At 40.7% G+C, this 23,550-nt stretch overlaps 1 protein-coding gene across 2 annotated transcripts in view; it reads right to left on the bottom strand.

The window, feature by feature from the left end:
- EMB976 (Tetratricopeptide repeat (TPR)-like superfamily protein) overlaps positions 1-23,550 on the bottom strand; it is a 441,215-nt gene that overhangs the window by 365,812 nt on the left and 51,853 nt on the right. The window lies entirely within an intron of this gene.

Genomic DNA, 23,550 nt, shown 5'->3' with positions numbered 1-23,550 from the left:
TCAAGAGAGTTCATTTCAGGACAAAAAGACTCTAAACAAGTGTTAAAAAGAAAAGCAAGTTGGAAACATTATAAAGTGGGTTCTAAAGTTAAATTTTTTTTAAATGACCCTATAAAGACTAATTCCCTCTCTAAAGAGCCTCATTGTGCATTTGATAGCAAGCAAAGAAAGTGAGAGAGGCAGCAATACGAATTTGGTAAGTTCAGGCAATTTTCGGGCTTTTTTCAAGCTGCGCGACCATTTCACAGGCTGCGCGACCACCTGGGAGGTGCGCGACCATTCCAGCGCCATTTTCCTTTGTAATTTTGGTCAGGCGCGACCACCTGGGAGCTGCGCGACCATTTGAAGAAGGTGCGCGACCATTTGTCCAGCAAACTCAGAAAACTTATTAAACTTCAAATTTCTCCCAAATTTGCTTGCGGTTTCTGCAAGGTATGCCTCCCAAACGACTTTTATGATGCTGCCATGGATTCAAGGGTTGTTTTGTGCTCATTTTATCATGTGAAAATTAATAGAAGATAGGTTGAAATGATAGTTGTTTTGAATGCATATGTTAGGTAGTGTGTTTGTTTTTCAAGGCAACTTTTTCCTTAGTCCCTCCATTTATTTTCCCATAATAGATTCACATGTGTTAAAATGTCATATTCATTAATCATATTTGCAAATTAACCATACAACCCTACCCCCAAATCCTATGAAACCCTAATCCCTTCTAAACCTATTCAAACCTTAGTTCCTCCATGCATCATGCTAAAACCCTAAGCACCATTATGACACACAGCAAATATATGAAATGCACAGCAAGGAAATGAAGAAGAAACATTGTAAAAAAATAAAAATAAAAGTGATGACAAGGCATGCACACAAGAAATTGTAAAAAACAGTGAAAATGCCATTTGCATAGCCTTAGAAAAAATAAAGAAAAAGGTCATCTTATGTATATGTCAAAGACTTGAAAGCTCAATAAAAGTCATGACAAAATTCATTAAAAATACAGCTGCATAGTTGTCAAAGGAATTAGTTTTGCTGTGATTAGGGTTTTACATTAACATGGTATTCTTCCCCATCTTCAAAACTCTGTTTTTCCCTATCTATTCCCTGTATGAAAATCTATGTCAAATTGCATTTCCCTTCATGTAAAACTTCTTATGCAATTGAATGTCCCTCCCTATGGTCAAAGCATACAGTGAAACCCTAATTCTCATGGCAAAAACATGATGACGCTGCCTCTGTTTTAAATGAACTGCTGTTATGAAAATTAGTTGGCAGACTTTGTTGATGGGTTTCATTGTCCCCCTAAACCTAATTCCTAATATCCTCTCTTTTCCCTAATTCCAAAGTTACCAATTCCCTCTCCCTTCCATTGTAACATAATCACAGCAAACCTTCCCTTCCTTTTGCAATCAAATACCCTAAATCCCTGTTTCCCAAAGCATCAAATGGCCATTCTAAAGTCATGAAAAAACAGAGTATTCTCTTAAAAGACATTCAAAGCAAAATGAAATGAGTTGCCTGTTACTTGTACATAAGTGATGCTGCCCTATTCCCCTATGCCCATGACATCCTCCCCTCCATGATGAAGATTTTCATTGTCCTTTCCCTTGGTGCTTAAAAACACAGTTTCCCTAAATAAAGTATTAATTTGCAAATGTTGAAAGATGGAATGACATGTTTAGCATTATGTGATGTTTTCCTTCAGAATTCCCTGTTTATATATATATTTTTCTCTTTCCTATATATAAATTCCCTCCCCTAACATAATCCCTCATGATGTTTCCCCTTGAAAACAGCATACTTCATAGCATTTTGCAGGCAGGGCAGCGGTCATTTTGACTTGTTTATTCCACCTTGCTCAATAACACCATGTCAACCACTGAGACTAATGAGCAAGGTGATGACCGATCATCATCTTCTGAGATTGAGACACAGCAGAGGCCTCGTAGGGGAGGCAAAAGTGGTCACCACAGGAGAGAAGAGCCCACATCATTGGCAAAGTTGCAGGCTTGCCCATTGGCAGTGACTTGTTTTCAGTACATGGGTTGTTATCAATTTTGTGAGAGGTTGTCACACATTCAGCATCACAGAGAGTTGGCCCGGTTGTTTGTTCTACATCTCCATGATAGGCAGGTCACCCTTGCAGGGGTGAATTTTGTGTTTTCTCCAGAGGCTATTACAGAGGCTACCGGGATACCCAATGTGGGTGAGCCGTGGCCGAAGCGCAAGTGGCTGGACCTAGTATACTATGAGCCATATGTCAGGCCTACATATCTGCATAATTTATCAGGAAACATTCCTATCAAGTTCCTCCGAGCGGAGTATGTAGATATCATGAGACTCATTATGCACTACTTCACATGCGAGGGGAGATTCTCACGCGTAGGTCCTGGTCATATCCGCATGCTAATGCACTTCACCAGAGTGAGGATGATGAACATCTCAGCATACTTATTTCATGACACTCAGAGGATGGTCTCTATCTTTCAGAGACAGACCCTAGTACAGCAACTTCGGAGCCTATGCCATCATGGTCTTATCCAGCTAGTAGTTTCCCATCAGCTGAGCCAGCAGGGCATTCCTTGGGCAGATTTTATCTCCCGAGAGTTTTTTACACAGCTACATCCAGAGCCAGAGGCAGTTCACGAGGAGGGAGGGCCATCACATCAGCCCGAGACCAGCATTCCGAGACACATGGTTTCTTCTCCTAGGGTCACATATCAGAGAGGTCAGAGGACCTTATTTGCAGCAGCTCGACGAGTACTTTCTCCACAGCCGGTGGAAGGGGTCTCGTCATCATCTTCAGAGCAGCGAGTGTTATCTCCACACCAGGTGGAAGGGGCCTCGCTTTCTTCATCGGCACAGGCAGTACGAGAGGGCAAGCAGCCCATGGTTGAGGATGAGGCAGTTGGCGAGGCACATGATGATTTCATTGGTCGTGATGCCCACTCTCCTCCTTCAGATTTTTATGAGATTATCAGACAGAGAGAGGAGGAGAACCTCGTGTTGCAGCGGAAGCTCGAAATGGCTCAATGGACCATCACTTATCTAGAACAGCGCACCAAACAATTAGAAGAAGAAAAAGAACTTGATGAGCTATGGAGGATCCGCAATGATCGAACTTTGAACCGTAGGAGGCCCGGTGATCCATTGCCTGCTGACCGGGAGTCCATACTTATCAGTGTGAATGCACACTTGGAGAGATTGTTGGAGAAGGCAAATCGTGACAAAGAGCTGCTACGCAACATGAAAACACACTATTGGGCAAGGTTGCACGTTTGCAAGGCAAAAATGAAAATTCTCCAAAGGAAGCTGTCAGAGGCCCAGAAGAAGAAGAAAAGGACAAATCCACTCCGCATTTTGGCTGAGGCATCCCTCACTCATCATGGTACTGATCAGCCTTGATCTAGCATCAAAATCTGAAAATTTTGAGAATTTTGGAGCATTTTGCAAATTTTTGGTAAAATTACAGGTTTTTGCTCATGAAATGGTCGCGCCCCGCACGCGACCATTCTGGAGGATTGCTCGGAATTTTGAAAACTTGGCATTTTTGGAAAGGGCATGCAAAGAGGAAAATTACCAATACTTGGGAGAAGCCTGATTTTGAGATTTGAGCCTCCAAAAGCTCAAAATACATCAAAAAAATGACTTTCTGCCCACTTTTTGAGTTGCAGAAAGTGACCTTGGGAGAATTGACTTTTGAGGGGTCAAATCAACTCCAAATCCAGAAATTCCACTTGGGATGGAAAGTAGACAGACCAAGCTTTCCAATGAGCCATCTTGCACCTGATTTGGACCAGTGGAACCCACTCAAAAGTTGCTGCAAAGGGGCGCGACCATTTGAACAGGGGGCGCGACCATTTGAGCTGAATTTTGGCAATTTTGACTTTTCAGCCCAGAAAACACTGTTTTTACATTGGTTAATGATTTCTACGTGTAGATGATGGATAAATGTAATATTTTCATGGCACTTTGATAGATTTTATCTCTCTTTATCCTTTTAGAAGCTTCCTTGATGTAAAAAGTGAATAATTAATGCATGAATCAGTTAGCTAAGTAATAGAGGCAAGTTGTTGGACTGCCTATTATCTAGTGCTTGATTTAGAATTAGTTCAAACTGCTCCTAGGAAGCTGAGCTCGACCCCTAGAGGTGGGGAAAGGAGTTAGATGGTCTAGATGGTCTATATTATGCTCTCTCCTTCTCATTTTCATGGTTGGACTCTTGTGGAAGGAAGCTTCATTGTATATTGTGCATCTATTTCTGCAATTTAAAGCCAGGAAAGCCAGGATTTTACAGACATCTTTGAGGATTCTTGTGGATTGATGTGTTGATGGTGTGTTCTTTACATGTTCTTGTAAGTTTGTTTATGTGTTTCACATCTTTCTTATGCTTCTAAATTGGACAGATGAAGTGGTAAAGTTTGAACTCATGTTTTAGCATGCTCAGCTTTTTAGTTTGTTCAATTTTAATGTTTTCTACTGTCTAGAGAGGATTCGAATTGTGTGTTTGCCCTCTTTAGCTTCTCCTCTATCATCTCTTATCATCCATCATCAGATTAAGGCATCAGCACTCACTCCTACCTTGCCCCTTAGATCCCCCTGTGAAAACTGTGCTCAATCCCCGCACCCTGAATTGCACTTCCACCAATTGCCACCAAAACCCCTAAAAAATCATCAAATCAAACCCCCTCATCAGTTTACTAGCCTAATATCTTTATCCCTAATTGGTCAGCTTATCATATTGAAAGATCTACCGAATCTGACCCGAGAGAGCCTTCTCATACCTCGTAGGGCTAGCTACGAGGTGAAATGGTTTGATGTAGCCTTGAGAGTTTGTCTATCTCAGCCTAGGTGAATTCCAAGCGCTAACATAATCAACGGCTAAGATTAAAACATGACTTGATCCACCTTCTAGATCATTCTCAACCATATTTTGATTAATACCCATTAATATTTTAATTTTCCTAAGTTTAGACTTAGGAACCCCATTAAAAATATTAATTATTTTAATAAAATACAATCTGGATGGAATTTAACCAAACAGTTTCTGGGTTCTTTAGAATTCATGCGCCTTAGCCTCTCCACCAATTTTCATGGCTAGAGTTCTCCAAAACCAAAAAATCATTTTTGGAAATCCCACCTGTTCACCACTACGTGTCAACTACCCATAGCAGTACACCCCCTTTTCTTCGCAAAAAGGGATAATGTTTGATCGACGTGTTCGTGCCATTCGACAGTAATCGTCGACTTGATCATATTATGTTGTAAACCCAGTCAGCATGTGTGAATTGTAAATAATCTTAGCATATATGAGTCATGTATGTAAATTACCTAGGTGGACCTAATTTTCTAGTGATAATCTACATTCCGGAAGGTTTTTTGTCTCACCGATCTATGATCGGCAGAGTTTTCCTTCAGCGTAACTCCAAAGCCAGAATGGATTTTGTCATTAGAATCTTAGGAGAATCCTAGTATGTTAATATGCTAGATTATAGTTGTGTCGCAGCACTGGGTGGTTTATGAGGGTCTATGTCAAATGGGTTCTCCCCCTTGAGATGTAAAGTTGTAAAAGTCATGATGTAAAGTGTCTTAAGGGTTAGAAAATGTTTTAACCCCCTCATAAGTCCTAAGTCCTAGGTCCTAGGTGATTTTTCCAAAGGCTAAGTTCGAGGATCCATTTAAAAATAAATTAAAAAAATTAAAAATTAAAAAATAATAATAATAATAATAATAAAATATAAAATATAAAATAATAATAAAATAAAATAAAAACTTAAAAAATAATAAAATAATAATATTTTGAGTAAATAAATGCAGAATTTCAATTTTTTAATGCATTAAAAATTCGACGGATGAGATTAAGAGATATCTTGATCTTCATCGACAGTCGAGATCATTTTGACGTGGATCACTCTAACTAGTTGTTAAGAATTTCTCCTTTAAATAGGGTGCTAGGGGTCATTTGAGATCATTCGATCTATGAGTCTTGTGCTGAAGAAGCTCTCTTGTAAGCTTTTTCTGATGCTAATAAAGAAAGACTTTGGGGTTGAAATCTTGCTGGTGTTACTCTCCTGAAGTGTTGTGAGCTATTTTATTTTCTGCATATTTTAATTTTCAGCCATTAGCAACAGCGTATTGTAGAGTATTGTTGAACACAGGTATCTTGTTCACTTGCTAGGGTTTGAATGGTATTAGAATTTCTGAAATAATGGCAAGTATCTCCATTGCATCTGAGATCTAGTACTGTTTTTCCTCTCTTTATTGATGGTTGAAGTGAGCTGCGCAGGAAACCCTTATTGAAGAAGATCAGTGGGCGTTTGGGGAAGTTCTCAGCTGAACTAGCCAACTCCCGCAAGCATTCTCTTGCAGAGCCCAGCCAGTTTCGATCCTGGGTTTATCATTTAAGTTTGTTTTTCTGAATTGCATGAGAGATTTCTGAAGTTTTTCACAGTAAATCTGGAATTTTGATAACATGTCTGTGGATTATTGATGAATCTGGCTGTTTAGAGTCATTGATCTGTTAAAACTGTAATTAATTTATTAAATTTTGGGTTTTGTCCTTGTATATTTTGTCTCTGGTTTCGCAGTTCTTTTGCAGGCTGTAGGAAGAGATTTCTTGTTGGAAACCAGATCTAGGCCCTGGGGCAAGATCTGGCCTCACATTCAATTTTTTGCAGGGTCTCCATTCCGTTGTTCGAGGGTTTCAGATTCAGTGATTTGCAAATTTGGAAATCAACTGCAGAACTGGCCATTCACCCTACGATTCTCCTACGCTGGCCATCCTTCCACGCTGCCCCAAGCTCATTCCAACAGCTGCTGCATCCTCACCTCTCCCTCATACGCACAATCAATCTCCCTTTTCAAATTTGCTGGCAGCATCAAACCTTTCACGTTGTCTATATATCGTTGCTGATCATTGTCAAAAGTGTGTATATGGCAGCGCGTTGATCCGCTTAATCTAGCTCACATCATAGCTCGCTCCCTTACCTCTGTCTCTCATTGCTCCACGCATTTTTCTCTTCATGCTGCCTCTCTTCCAGTGATCACTTCCAATATTCTCTGCTCCATACGCAGTTCAATTTTGGGTCTGGTTCTCAGCACCCTTCGTCCCTTGCTCATAAACGTCATCTGCCAAAGACCGCTCCAGCCTTCCGCTGTCATCTGTGCAGTCATCGAACCTCTGCGGACCTGCATATGCCCACGTACAAATGCAAAAAACACTGGAACGTGCATTACGTGGGTAAGATCGGGGTCTTTCATATGCGTTGCTGTCAAATATCATCACACCGGCAAACAAAAGGCAAAGCAAACGTGGATTTTATTTTTGAAGACGTCCATCCGCTGCTCCAGACTCCTGCAGGTTACATTCTCACCTTAAGCCACGCATCACCTGCACCAAAACTTTCGTGGGCCTGCACCTACTCAACGCAGAAATTGTTAAAGCTTCACCGACCGGGGTAAGGATCAGGCTTTTTTTTGTGGACGTCAGGTAAATTTTTTAGTTTCGATTCAGGCATTTGCATTAGAGTTTAAAATTAAAAGTTTAGACTAGATCAATTTTTTTTTACGTTTTGTCTAAATCTTTTAATTTTGAATATTAAAATCACGCACAAAAAAAAGGGGAAAAGGATTCACGCAAACTATTTCATAGTTAGGGTAGCATGCAATTTTTATTCCATTTAAGTTTTTTTGGTTTAATTTTAGTTTAGCATAAAAATTTCTTTGTCTCTTAGGACTTTAGATTTGATTTTATTTAAGATTTAGTTTTAAATTTAAAATTTTAAAATCATAAAAATTATAAAAAATATAAAATATAAAAAGTCCCTTTAGTTAGGGTTTTGGTTCTATTTTTGTTTAATTTTTTAGAACTAAAACTTTAGTTTTAGTTTAGATTTAAATTTTAAGTTTTTCTTTTAAATATAACAATAAAAATTATAAAAATTATAAAATTATAAAAAAGGAGTTTCTTTTCTTTTAAGTCTAGATTTTAATTTTATTTAGGTTTTACGATTTATTTACTTTTGTTAAATTTTTGGGATAAAAATTAAAAAAAATAAAAATTTTAGCAAAAAAGTGAAAAATCATTTTGGTGACTTTTGTGGTATTTTCCTATAGCTAAATGCACTTAATGTTCATTTTGAAATTAGCTACATGAATGTGATATCTGGTTAGCCTTTAAAATTACATGGTTGTGTATCGAACTCTATCTTTCGAAATTTTAAATTGTCGGAGTATCATTAAGCCATTAAGCATTTTCTCACATTTGATAAAAGTTAATCTTTGTTTGAGTTATTTGATGGTAAACGATGGTTTATGAATCCATATTTCTGCAGCATTTGATAAATAATCGTTTAGTCATTTATTTCATAAGGCACTGGTCTATTTATTTAATAAAATCAATTAAGTGCTTGTTTTCTTTCGTGTCTCCCAACCCAACTGGTTCACAGTTGGTCATCCACTTTCCTATAGGGTCTACCCCCTTTAGCCACGGGAGACAGGCTTAAACGGAGAGATCGGGGATCAGAGTGACAACCCCTGGTCTGAGCGTTGTCGTGACAATCTGTGCGACAACATTTTTTGGCGCCGTTTCCAGGGATAGAGTTTTTTTTGTTCCTTGGTTCTTTCATTTCGAGCTTTTCCGTGTTTCACTTCTTGTCCAGGTGGCGACTCCACTTCATATATTATCTTCAAAAGTGTATACTAGAAGACATCCAAGCAGTCTGTGCAATCCTACTCCTGATCCTGAAAGGGTCCTCAAGGTACGATTACACAAACTCTCTTCTTGTACACTTCTTATTAACCTCGGACAAAAAGCCCTCTCTGATATCCATTTGCTTTTTACAAGTCAAGTTAGGCACAACATCATGGATATGTATGCCCCTTGCAATTTTTCTAACATTCCAGGGTATCCCAATGCTCTTCCATCAGTTGGGATAGATAACTTGCCTAGCTTTCAGGGAGATAATGCGATTAGTGCAAATTTGCATCTGAGGGATTTTAGCATATGGATGGCTAAGTACGCAAGGTCTCCTGATTTCGATCATGAAGATGTTAGAATAACTCTTTTTATTTTAACCTTGGCGGGCGATGCCCATGAATGGTTTACTGAAAAGCCTTAGAATTCGTTTGATTCCTTAGAATCGATCATTAATGCATTTAAAGAAAAATATGGAAATAAGAGAGAAGGAAGACACCTCATAAAAGCTATTAGCATAATAAAAAAGAGAGAGAATGAAACTGTTGAAGAATTTAATAAAAGGTTTAATAGTATTGTTAGAGAATTACCTCAAGGCTATAAACCTACAGATAAATCTCTCCAAGATTTTTACATTGATGCCTTTAGTCCTGAGCCATCTTATGAATTAAGGCGTGCTAGGCTTAATGATTATAGAGATTGTCAAGCCTTGGCTATAGAGCTTAAAAAGGACAAGGCAGCATCTGGGAAGTCTGAGATCCCAGGTTTTGATAGGGCTGCTACAAAACTAAAGGAACCTAAAGGAAAAGCAGTTCAAGAACTGAAAGCGAACTTGTTCTCAAATTGCTTCAAAAGATTGAAACCATGGAAATTAATCATAATAAGGAGATAGCTACTTTGCAGAATAGGTTGATCCAAATGGAAAGAGCGCAAACACAAAATTTTCAACCTCGAAATAATAATAATAGAAATAACAATTGGCAAAAGAAGGGTCAATCTAGTGAGCAAAGAGCTCCTAATCCGCTAACTAATTTGGTTGATAATGCTCCTCCTTACTATTGGGTTTGCGATGCTCTTCATGAAGAGGCCACTTGTCTCATCGTTAGAAGAATTTTAGATAATGGGATGTTTGGGGCAGGTGATCAAATAAATGTAGTAGGTAACAAGTTTCCTTTATCTATGGATGATTGGATAGAGGTCAAGGAAAAGAGTCGTGACGTTATGAATCCTTCATCAGCTTTTAGTATAAATAGCCTTGAAAATGAAGATGACATTTTGGCTAGGTTATATGGTGAAAAACCCTCTCCCGAGCAAATCTTGGAAATTGCTAGAGATAAAGGTTTGACCTACCAGAGAAGGGATAAAGATCAAAGTGGGAATCAAATTCCCCCTCGAACTTTTAACCCTGGATTAGATGTCGATTTGGGAAGTTGGTTTAACAATGCAAAAATTTGGGTTCCTATTCTCCGAGATTGCTAAAATCCCTTCCCAAAGAGACAAGTTACTAAAAGCTATTCAAGGTTCTCAAGTAAATACTTCTCAACAAAAGACTCGAGAAGTTGACTATCACGATGCTCCCATATATTTGCAAAGCTTAGATGCTGATAACAAAGATCACCACCCTTTCTTTATCACCTTATTAGTTAATGGATATAAATTGAATAATTGCATGTTGGATTCTAGTGCATCAGCTTGTGTAATGACTAAAAGGGTCATGGAACAACTTAACTTAAGAGTTTCTAGACTCTACTATAACATATGTGCCATGGATTCTAAGAAAATTGAAGTGCATGGTTTGATCAAAGATTTGCAAGTTCATCTATCTGTTTACCCAGACATCATGATTGTCATGGATATTGTTGTTGTGGATGTGCTTGATGCCTGGGGTATGCTGTTATCCAGAAAGTGGGCCTCTGATCTAGGAGGAAGTATTCAAATGAATTGGTCATATGCTATGATTCCTTCTCCTAGGGGTGATGGTTTTGTAAGACTAAATAGAGAGCCCGAAAGAAAATTTCATGTCGAAAATCCTAAGAGACCTCACAACGAGATAATCAAAGAGCAATCTGACATTGGGAACTATGCCATCATGTCTAATTTCATAATTCCTCCCGATGGTAAGATTAGGGATCTCAAGGATAAAGTTTGGTATATGTACTTCGATGGTGCATCGTCTAGGCATGGTAAAGGTGCTGGAATAGTGCTTAAATCTCCCCTTGATCACATTTTCAAGTTTGCCTATCGATTAGAATTTGAAGCAACCAACAATGTCGTTGAATATGAGGCTATATTGTTGGGGCTTGAATTGGCAAAATCTTTGAAGATTAAGTTGCTTAGCATTAAGGGAGATTCTAATTTAGTTATCATGCAGCTTAAAAATAAATTCACATGCAAAACTCAAAGACTAAGGAATTATCAAAATGCTGTGTGGGATACTATGGAGCACTTTGATGCTCTTGACCTAAAAGCTATCCCAAGAGAGCAAAATAGTTTGGCAGATGAACTTGCCGTAGCTGCTACTACTTTCCAGTTATCTGATGAGCTAATTAATGATAAGATCAAAATGGAAGTAATATTTAGACCATCTGTTCCAGATAACTCAGAGCATTGGCAGGTCTTTAATGATGAAAAACAGGGCATTCGTTTTCTTAATAGTCTGGATGAGTTTGAGGATTTTCGGATAGATTCTCAGGAGGATGGATCTTTAAATTATGAGCATATCATAAATCCTACTCCTAGGAATGTGGTTGCCTTAGAGCAACATTTTGATCGGCATGATGCCACGAAGTTGAGAGAAGAAAATAAGATGGACCCAGGCGAATATCTCGAGATAAACATTGGTACTTCTGAAAACCCAAAGATGGTTAAAATTGGTAGAGGTACTAGTGTGGAAGAAAGAAAAAAGTTAACTAATTTACTTCGCAAATATCGAGATGTTTTAACTTTTTCTTATGATGAATTAAAGGGCTATAGGGAGGATGTCATGGAGCATACTATCCCCTTAAAAGATGAAAATGCTAAACCCTTTCGCCAGAAACTTAGGCAAATTAATCCTAAATTAGCCCCTTTGGTTCAGAAAGAACTTGCGAAAATGTTTACAGCAGAAATTATCACTCAAACAAGGCATTCAACATGGTGTTCAAATCAGGTGATTGTTAGGAAAAAAAATGGTATGATAAGGCTTTGTGTCGATTTTCGAAACCTTAATCTAGCATGCAAGAAAGATAATTACCCTTTGCCAAACATGGAGACTTTGTTGCAAAGAGTAACAGGTTCTGGAATGATGTCATTGCTAGATGGTTTTTCTGAATACAATCAGGTATGGGTTAAAAAGGAAGATCGTCATAAAACCACATTCACCACACCATGGGGTACTTTTGAATACATCAGAATGCCATTTGGATTAACAAACGCTGGGGCTACATTCCAAAGGGCTATGGATGATGCCTTTAAAGGGTTAATCGGGAAACTTATTGAAATTTACCAAGATGATCTTACTGTTTTTTCTAAAGATGGTATCAGTCATGCAAATCATCTTAGGCAGGTTTTTGATAGATGTAGAGAATACAAGATTTCTTTGAATCCAGCTAAGTCTGTTTTTGGGGTAACGGAAGGGAAATTACTTGGCCATATCATTTCTAAGGAAGGAATCAAGATTGATCCTGAAAGAATTGAAGCAATCCAAAAGATTCCTCTTCCTCATAATCTTAAATCCCTTCAGTCTTTCCTTGGAAAGACAAATTTTATTAGAAGGTTTATTCCAAATTACGCAGAAATCGCTAAGCCTATTCAAAGTCTTCTAAAGAAAGATGAAAAATTTGTTTGGCGAGAAGATGGCAAAAAGGCTTTCCAAGAAATCAAATGTGCTATTGCAAGAGCTCTTGTCTTAGTTAATCCCAATTATTCCAAGGATTTCATGATTTTTTCTTTCGCTTCCGAAGATACCATTGCTGGTGTCCTATTACAAAAGAATAAAGATGGTCACGAGCAGCCTATCACTTTCATGAGTAGAGCGCTTCAATATTCCGAATTGAAGTACAATACCATGGAAAAGCAGGCTTATGCCTTGGTCAAGTCTCTTAAGCACTTATCACATATGTGGGTTATTCTAAAATCATTTCTTTCGTCCCACATTCTGTTGTTAAAGATATATTAACTCAAATCGATTGCTTAGGGACTCGTGCTAGGTGGGTTACTAAAATACAAGAATATGATTTAGAGATCAGACCCACCAAGCTAGTCAAAGGCCAAGGTTTGGCTCAGACGCTGACTGAAGGTAACGAAAAGACTCTTGGTTTATTTTGTCTTAGCAATCTATCTTCGCCTGAGTTGCAAAGATTAGGATAGCATGAGTGATACAAGGACATAGTTTATTACTTGATGAATCTTGCATGTCCAAACCATTTAGTTGCTCATAAGAGAAGGGCTCTTAGACTAAAAGCCACTAAGTATTGCCTTATGAAGGATGGCCTTGGATGGAGAAATCCTGAGGGCATAGTGCTTAGGTGTGTTGATGACGTTGAGTCCAAGAAATTAATCTCTGAGTTTCATTAAGGATTTTGTGGTGGTCATTATGCTGCTAGAGCTACCGCCCACAAAATCCTGAGAGCTGGTTATTATTGGCCTTCAATTTTTTCTGATGTGCACAAGTTTGTTAGAGCTTGTCAAACCTGTCAACTATTCACTGGGAAACAGAAGCTTGTTGCCTTGCCCCTGCAACTTGTCATTGTAGAGGCACCTTTTCAGCATTGGGGTCTGGACTTCATAGGGAAGTTCCATGAAAATTCTAGCAATGGCTACTCATGGATTTTAACTGCTACGGATTATTTCACTAAATGGGTTGAAGCCATTCCTGCTAAGAATGCCACTGAAAAGGTTATTATGGATTTCATTGAAAATAATATCATTACTAGATTTGGTGTCCCTGCTAAGATCACCACTGACAATGCCAAAGCTTTTAGTTCCTCAAAGTTTTCATATTTATGTTTCAAATATGGCATTGTCTTATCTCATTCGTCAAATTACTATCCTCAGGGTAATGGTCTGGCTGAATCAAGTAACAAGAATCTCATAACCATTATCAAGAAGATAGTAGGAGATAATAAGAGATCATGGGATAGCAAAATCAAGTATGCTCTATGGGCAGATAGAATCACTAAGAAAAAAGCTACTGGTAAATCTCCCTTTGAATTAGTTTATGGCTTCGATGTAACTTTACCTGTGCACCTAAAATTGCTAGCTTATCAGCTCCTACAGAACTTTTCTACTAATAAAGATGTTGTTCATAATAGAATAGATCAGATTGTGGAGTTAGATGAAGCTCGTAGGACAGCTTTTGATGCTATATGTAAAAATCAATCTAACATTAAGAAAAGCTTTGATAAATTCTCTCGATCTAGATCTTTGCAGGTGGGAGATATGGTACTGCTTTGGGACCGCAAGAATGAGAAACCAGGAAAACATAAGAAGTTTGACAGTTTGTGGCTAGGACCGTACATCATTCGAGACGTAGCTGGACCAAACTCATTCCACTTGAGCAGATTGGATGGCGAACCACTTGATCTACCAGTGAATGGCCAAATGCTCAAGTTGTTCTTCAAAGATGATATCTGATGCCATGGGGCATCCTTTGTATTGTATTTCTATCCCTACTCCTTGTTATTTCAGCATTTTATTTCTGATTTAGGATTAGATTTACTTTCCTTGTTAATAAATGAAGAGCTTCTATCTTTTATGTGCTTAGATGTTATATGATGATTTTTGAATGGACGCTACTTATTTCTGTTGTGTGTTGCATGGATGCAGATTCTGGATTCTCACATTCCTACAGTGCAGCAACGTGTCCCCAAGTAGAGCCAGATGTTGACCACTACGTGTCAACTACCCATAGCAGTACACCCCATTTTCTTCGCAAAAAGGGATAATGCTTGATCGACGTGTTCGTGCCATTCGACAGTCATCGTCGACTTGATCATATTATGTTGTAAACCCAGTCTGCATGTGTGAATTGTAAATAATCTTAGCAGATATGAGTCATGTATGTAAATTACCTAGGTGGACCTAATTTTCTAGTGATAATCTACATTCCGGAAGGTTTTTTGTGTCACCAATCTATGATCAGCAGAGTTTTCCTTCAGCCTAACCCCAAAGCCGGAATGGATTTTGTCATTAGAATCTTAGGAGAATCCTAGTGTGTTAATCTGCTAGATTATAGTTGTGTCGCAGAACTGGGTGGTTTATGAGGGTCTATGTCAAATGGGTTCTCCCCGTTGAGATGTAAAGTTGTAAAAGTCATGATGTAAAGTGTCTTGAGGGTTAGAAAATGTTTTAACCCCCTCATAAGTCCTAAGTCCTAGGTCCTAAGTGATTTTTCCAAAGACTAAGTTCGAGGATCCATTTAAAAATAAATTATAAAATAATAATAATAATATAATAAAATAAAATAAAAACTTAAAAAATAATAAAATAATAATATTTTGAGTAAATAAATGCAGAATTTCAATTTTTAATGCATTAAAAATTCGACGGATGAGATTAAGAGATATCTTGATCCTCATCGACGGTCGAGATCATTTTGACGTGGATCACTCGAACTAGCTGTTGGGAATTTCTCCTTTAAATAGGGTGCTAGGGGTCATTTGAGATCATACGATCTGTGAGTCTTGTGCTGAAGAAGCTCTCTTGTAAGCCTTTTCTGGTGCTAATAAAAAAAGACTTTGGGGTTGAAACCTTGCTGGTGTTACTCTCCTGAAGTGCTGTGAGCTGTTTTATTTTCTGCATATTTTAATTTTCAGCCATTAGTAACAGCTTATTGTAGAGTATTGTTGAACACAGGTATCTTGTTCACTTGCTAGGGTTTGAATGGTATTAGAATTTCTGAAATAATGGCAGGTATCTCCATTGCATCTAAGATCTAGTACTTTTTTTTCTCTATTTATTGATGGTTGAAGTGAGCTGTGCAGGAAACCCTTATTGAAGAAGATCAGTGGGCGTATGGGGAAGTTCTCGGCTGAACCAGCCAACTCCCGCAAGCATTCTCTTGCAGAGCCCAGCCAGTTTTGATCTGGGGTTTATCATTTAAGTTTGTTTTTCTGAATTGCATGAGAGATTTCTGAAGTTTTTCACAGTAAATCTGAAATTTTGATAACATGTCTGTGGATTATTGATGAATCTGGCTATTTAGAGTCATTGATCTATTAAAACTGTAATTAATTTATTAAATTTTGGGTTTTATCCTTGTATATTTTGTCTCTGGTTTCGCAGTTCTTTTGCAGGTTGTAGGAAGATATTTCTTGTTGGAAGCCAGATCTAGGCCCTGGTGCAAGATCTGGCCTCACAATCAGTTTTTTGCAGGGTCTCCATTCCGCTGTTCGAGGGTTTCAAATTCAGTTATTTGCAAATTCTGGAAATTAACTGCAGAACTGGCCATTCACCCTACGGTTCTACGCTGGCCATCCTTCCACGCTGCCCCAAGCTCATTCCAGCAGCTGTTGCGTCCTCACCTCTCCCTCATACGCACAATCAATCTCCCTCTTCAAATTTGCTGGCAGCATCAAACCTTTCACGCTGTCTATATATCGTTGCTGATCATTGTCAAAAGCCTGTATATGGCAGCGCGTTGATCTGCTTAATCCAGCTCACATCATAGCTCTCTCCCTTACCTCTGTCTCTCATTGCTCCACGCATTTTTCTCTTCACACTGCCTCTCTTCCAGTAATCACTTCCAATATTCTCTGCTCCATACGCAGTTCGATTTTGGGTCTGGTTCTCAGCTCCCTTCGTCCCTTGCTTATAAACGTCATCTGCCAAAGACCGCTCCAGCCTTCCGCTGTCATCTGTGCAGTCATCGAACCTCTGCGGACCTGCATACGCCCACGTACAAATGCAAAAAACACTGGAACGTGCATTACGTGGGTAAGATCGAGGTCTTTCATATGCGTTGTTGTCAAATATCATCACACCGGCAAATAAAAGGCAAAGCAAACGTGGATTTTATTTTTGAAGACGTCCATCCGCTGCTCCAGACTCCTGCGGGTTACATTCTCACCTTAAGCCACGGATCAACTGCACCAAAACTTTCGTGGGCCTGCACCTGCTCAACGCAGAAATCGTTAAAGCTTCACGACCGGGGTAAGGATCAGGGTTTTTTTTGTGGGCATCAGGGAAATTTTTTAGTTTCGATTCAAGTGTTTGCATTAGAGTTTAAAATTAAAAGTTTAGACTAGATCAAATTTTTTTTACGTTTCGTCTAAATCTTTTAATTTTGAATATTAAAATCACGCACAAAATAAAAAAGGGGGAAAAGGATTCACGCAAACTATTTCATAGTTAGGGTAGCATGCAATTTTTATTCCATTTAAGTTTTTTTGGTTTAATTTTAGTTTAGCGTAAAAATTTCTGTCTCTTAGGACTTTAGATTTGATTTTATTTAAGATTTAGTTTTAAATTTTAAATTTTAAAATCATAAAAAATATAAAAAGTCCCTTTAGTTAGGGTTTTGGTTCTATTTTTGTTTAATTTTTTAGAACTAAAACTTTAGTTTTAGTTTAGATTTAAATTTTAAGTTTTTCTTTTAAATATAACAATAAAAATTATAAAATTATAAAAAAGGAGTTTCTTTTCTTTTAAGTCTAGATTTCAATTTTATTTAGGTTTTAGGATTTATTTAGTTTTGTTAAATTTTTGGGAAAAAAAAATAAAAATAAAAATTTTAGCAAAAAAGTGAAAAATCATTTTGGTGACTTTTGTGGTATTTTCCTATAGCTAAATGCACTTAATGTTCATTTTGAAATTAGCTACATGAATGTGATATCTGGTTAGCGTTTAAAATTACATGGTTGTGTATCGAACTCTATCTTTCGAAATTTTAAATTGCCGGAGTATCATTAAGCCGTTAAGCATTTTCTCGCATTTGATAAAAGTTAATCTTTGTTTGAGTTATTTGATGGTAAACGATTGTTGATGAATCCATATTTCTGCAGCATTTGATAAATAATCGTTTAGTCATTTATTTCATAAGGCATTGGTCTATTTATTTAATAAAATCAATTAAGTGCTTGTTTCCTTTCGTGTCTCCCAACCCAACTGGTTCACAGTTGGTCATCCACTTTCCTATAGGGTCTACCCCCCTTAGCCGCGGGAGACAAGCTTAAACGGAGAGATGGGGATCAGAGTGACAGCCCCTGGTCTGAGCGTTGTCGTGACAATCTGTGCGACAACACCACCTAGAGATGGCTCAATTAAATGAATTGATCGACAATTAAAAATTGCCTAAGTCTAACATAGGGAAATCGATTAATTAATAACAATTAATTGAGAAAGGTGAGAATTCTCTAGAAACTCACACGGATTGACTTGGAGATTATCTCAGAGATCGATTAAGATTTAATCTTGGTTGTTGGAGTCCCAACTAGAGATTATAAGAGGTGGATGGGTAGATGGAGAAACACACTTGGAGATCGAGTTTCCTTGGGCAGTTCGATTTTCTAGAGAACAGCATTCTGCCGAAAGAGTTCGAGCCAAAGAGAAGACACAGAGACAGAGAAGGGCAGAGGAAGTGAGTATGGAGGAAGTTTTCCAGTTCTAGAGAGTCATCTACAGGAGGGCCAAGTTTCCTCAGTGAGGTTGCGCAGAGATTGTGCAGCAGCTTCAGAGGCAAAGTTTGATTTGGCCAAAGGGTCGATTCAGTTGCTGGAGGTCGTGAGAATTTTCGGAAGGACCAGCCAGTCATTCTCAGAGGTTGAGTTGGGCTAGACAATTTGATCAGAGCAGATTCCAGGCCAAGCATGGGAGGGACCTCAAATGCCCCTACTCGCTCTACCATGCCCACCTTCTTAGGAGCAGACACGGGGGCTGCAGCCCAGCAGGAGGCAGAGCCTGGGCATATGGGCGATTATTTTGCAAAGTACCAGGCCTATGGGCAGGAGTTCAGGGAAGCCCTCTCATTCAGAGATTTTGTTCAGCTCCAGTTGAATAGCAGACCCCGCGATCATCACAGAGGGTACCGGCATTACCATGATGGCGACAACCACCGTGCAGCGAGCAAATTCCACTTGCCTACGTTTGATGGCTCATCAAACATTTCGGCAAAGTCTTGGGTGGAGAAGCTGGACATTTATTTCCAGCTTAACCAGATGTCAGAGGCAGAGGCCATCAAGATGGCAACGTTGCATTTGGATGGCGAGGCCCAAGATTGGTGGTTTCATGGGATGGTTACATTGAGGCACTCCACAGTAACGTCATATGCCGAGTTTACCAGGAGATTGATGGAGCGATTTGATCGGAGGGATCCATAGCAGCATTTTGTTGAGCTGACGAGGCTCAAACAGACAGGGAGCCCAGAGACCTACATTGCAGATTTCTTGAGGGTCTTCGTGATGGTGTCAGACCTCTCCACAACACAGAGGGTCTATATGTATGTTGAGGGGTTAGCAGAGCCACTTCGGGGTCTAGTCCAATCCACTAGACCAGCTACGCTCCAGGACGCTATCAGCAGGACCCGGGACTTACAGGATGTCTTACCCAGGACCCGGACACCTTACCCCAAAGACAAACTTTCCAGTCTAAGGGGAAGGATGTGAGGATTCCACCTCCAAAGGGGAATCCAAGACGAGTACAGCTTGACGATGATCCCAGGAGGGAGTTGAAGGAGAAGCGGTTGTGCTTCACTTGTCAAGAGCCATGGGTACCAGGACATAGATGTGCTGCTGGTAAAACACATTTTATTGAGGTCTTCTCCGAGAGCAGTGGAGAAGAGGATGACAAGGAGGATGTGGAGGCAGGAGATAGCCATGCCACATGGGGACCTCACATGCCCCTACTCGCTCGACCATGCGTAGCAGGGGACCTCACATGCCCCTACTCGCTCTACCATGCCCACCTTCTTAGGAGCAGACACGGGGGCTGTAGCCCAGCAGGAGGCAGAGCCTGGGCATATGGGCGATTATTTTGCAAAGTACCAGGCCTATGGGCAGGAGTTCAGGGAAGCCCTCTCATTCAGAGATTTTGTTCAGCTCCAGTTGAATAGCAGACCCCGCGATCATCACAGAGGGTACCGGCATTACCATGATGGCGACACCCACCGTGCAGCGAGCAAATTCCACTTGCCTACGTTTGATGGCTCATCAAACATTTCGGCAAAGTCTTGGGTGGAGAAGCTGGACATTTATTTCCAGCTTAACCAGATGTCAAAGGCAGAGGCCATCAAGATGGCAACGTTGCATTTGGATGGCGAGGCCCAGGATTGGTGGTTTCATGGGATGGTTACATTGAGGCACTCCACAGTAACGTCATATGCCGAGTTTACCAGGAGATTGATGGAGCGATTTGATCGGAGGGATCCATAGCAGCATTTTCTTGAGCTGACGAGGCTCAAACAGACAGGGAGCCCAGAGACCTACATTGCAGATTTCTTGAGGGTCTCCGTGATGGTGTCAGACCTCTCCACAGCACGGAGGGTCTATATGTATGTTGAGGGGTTAGCAGAGCCACTTCGGGGTCTAGTCCAATCCACTAGACCAGCTACGCTCCAGGACGCTATCAGCAGGACCCGGGACTTACAGGATGTCTTACCCAATAAAACACATTTTATTGAGGTCTTCTCCGAGAGCAGTGGAGAAGAGGATGACAAGGAGGATGTGGAGGCAGGAGATAGCCATGCCACATGGGGACCTTTGCCACCTCCACCAACAGCAGCAGGTGGTGCATCTTTTGCACCCACCGGAGGGGTCCTTGCAGCGTTGCGGGGAGTTCCTAAGTATCTGACGCTACGCGTACAAGGGACAGTACGTGGCCAACGTGTATCAATTTTGGTTGACAGTGGGGCAACCCACAACTTCATCGATGCCCAGATGGTTGAACGGAGAGGTATACAAACAGAGAGCTTCGATGGGTTTTCAGTCTTGGTCCCAGGAGATCAGACCATGACGCGTGCTCGTTATGTTCCAGAGCTTTCAGTGACGATGGGTACCTACACATTGACTGACCACTTTTTCGTGGTCAATATTCTGGACACCAACATGATACTGGGTGTTCAGTGGCCTATCACTCTAGGGAAGGCCACGACAGATTAGAAGAACCTGGAGATGGAGTGGGATGATGAGAAGACAGAGAGGCATGAGAAGATACGGGGACAGCACACATATCCGCCTCAGACTGTCTCGGCTCATCAGATGGAGGCAGTCTTCCGAAAGGGAGACATAGAGTGGGCAGTGGAGTTGCGTGCATCAGAGGCAAGAACTACAGGGCAGACGGTACACCCAGAGATACAGTCTATCCTTGATCGGTATGCCATAGTGTTTAGGGAGATTCCACCAGGACAGCCACCAGATCGGGGGTTTGAGCACACCATCGAGCTTGAGCAGGCATACAGGTCGTGATTACCACCCCCTATAGGCACCCCAAGGCCTATCGAGGTGAGATTGAGCGGGCTATCTCGGAGTTGCTTGCATTGCCATATTTCACGCAACATTTATTTTGGAGTGTGATGCGTCAGGAGGGGATCTGCGCAATATTGATGCAGGGAGGTCACCCTCTAACATTTGAGAGTCGGAAGCTCCTTCTGCACAAGAGGTTGTATTCCATATACGACAAGGAGATGTTGGCCATCATGCATGCATTGGCTAAGTATCGGCAGTATTTGGTAGGCAACAGGTTCAAGGTGAGGATTGATCACAATAGCCTCAAGTTCTTTTTGGAGCAGAAGCAGTTACAGGAGAGGCAGCAGAAGTGGATCAGTAAGATCCAAGCATATGACTTTGACATTGAGTATGTCAAAGGTAAGAACAACGTGGTAGCAGATAACCTTTCACGTAGACCAGCGACGTCGTCTCTTATGAGCTTGGATACAGATTGGAGGGCTCGACTCTTAGTAGAGTACTCCAAGGACAGATTTGCATGTGAGGTTTTGGATGGGCAAGTGGCAGATGACAGGTACAGGGTGGTGAATGAGATCATCTATTACAGGGACCGAATCTTCTTGACTGAGGGTCTTAACTCAAGAAGAAGATACTCCAAGCATCACATGATTCCCCATTGGCAGGACATCAGGGTTTTACCAAAACCTACAGGGCCATTAGGGAGAGATTCTCATGGAAGGGCCTCAAGGAAGACGTACTCCAACACATCCGGGAGTGCGATGTTTGCTAGAGGAACAAGGGAGAGATGAGCCATCCCACAGGATTATTGCAACCTCTTCCCATTCCAGAGGGGAAATGGGAGAGTATTTCGATGGATTTCATCATAGGGTTGCCCATGGTACAGGGCAAGGATTGTATCTTTGTCGTCGTTGATCGACTGACGAAGTACACACATTTCTTTGCCATATCCGCACACTATACAGCAGCACAGGTGGCTGAGCTGTTCTTCAGGGAGATCTTCAGGCTACATGGTCTTCCTAAGACCATCGTCAGTGACAGGGACAGTCGTTTCATGGGCGGGTTTTGGCAGGAGCTTTTCCGATTGGTGGGGACGGAGTTGACACCGAGTACCAGCTATCACCCACAGACGGACGGACAGACGGAGATAGTTAACAAGTGGCTGGAGGGCTACTTGCGTAACTATGTCAGTGGGCAGCAGCGAGCATGGCTGAAGTGGTTGCATCTGTGGAATACTGCTACAACACTTCGCATCACATGTCCATTAATATGTCACCATTCTATGCCTTATATGGGTATCATCCTTTATCTTTTGTCGACGTGATGTTTGGTGATAGCAGGGCTCCTAGAGCCAAGATTTGGATCCAAGAGAGTCAGGATATCCTCCGAGCTCTCAAGGATAACATGGCTACAACGCAAAACTAGCAGAAGCTGTATGCTGACAGGGGTCGAGTGGACAGGCAGTTCGAGGTAGGGGACATGGTCTACCTACGATTACAGCCATACCGACAGTCATCACTGAAGCAGAAGGGGGCTGAGAAGCTCAAGCCCCGCTTTTATGGGCCATATAGGGTGATACATAGGATTGGACAGGTCGCATATGAGTTGGAGTTGCACCAAGGCAGCAAGATTCATAACATTTTTCATGTATCATGCCTGAAGAAGGCATTGGGGCAGCAGGTGACCGTGACAGATGAGCTACCACCCTTGGATGATGAGGGGCATTTGATATTGCAGCCGGAGGCTATAATTGACTCTAGGGAGAGACAGTTGCGGAGCAGAACGGTTCAAGAATTCTTAGTGAGGTGGAAGAATTTGCCGGATGAGGATGCCACTTGGGAGAGTGAGGAGATCTTACAGCATCCATCACTTCAATTGCTTGAGGACAAGCAACATTTTGCCGGGGGAGACTATAATATTCCTAATTAGCTATGGCTAATTGGAATATTCGATTTTGTTCAATTTTTGCCTTCTATAGTTATTTGTAAATAAAAAGTGAGAAAGGGGGAACATAACTCACTTTAGAATAAAAAGTCACTTCCTAGGTAGCACAATGTTGTGACTTAAGGGGGAACTAAGGGAGCCAAATGGGGACGCAGAAATGGGGCCCACGCAGACACATGGAGGGACTGTGCAGGAGGGAAGGAACACATGGCAAGAAGGGGATCACGCAGGAGAAAGTGAGCCTAGGAATTGTGAAAGGCAGAGGCTATTAAATAGAGAGGAACCCCCTCATTTGGGATAATTCTGGTTATGAGCATTAGTGATAGTCATTTCGACTTAGAGCACGCTCGCTGTTTAGCTAGTCTGCAGCACTGTTTAGTGCATTGAGTGTCTTCGTTTGAAGATCTCACCCTTAGCCCCGGGGGACTTCGAGTGCCTGCTCGGGCAAGGTATTTCCATTGGCATTCCAGCAGTAGATTCATCAACATTTCAGCAACAGTTTCATCAACATTTCAGCAGTAGTTTCATCAACGTCTTTGAGGA

This window comes from Pinus tabuliformis, chromosome 6, assembly GCF_031772625.1.
Source record: "Pinus tabuliformis cultivar Carrire ecotype Pingquan chromosome 6, CPIR1, whole genome shotgun sequence".
Classification (NCBI taxonomy): Eukaryota; Viridiplantae; Streptophyta; class Pinopsida; order Pinales; family Pinaceae; genus Pinus; species Pinus tabuliformis.
This window is presented reverse-complemented; position numbering and strand designations above follow the sequence as displayed.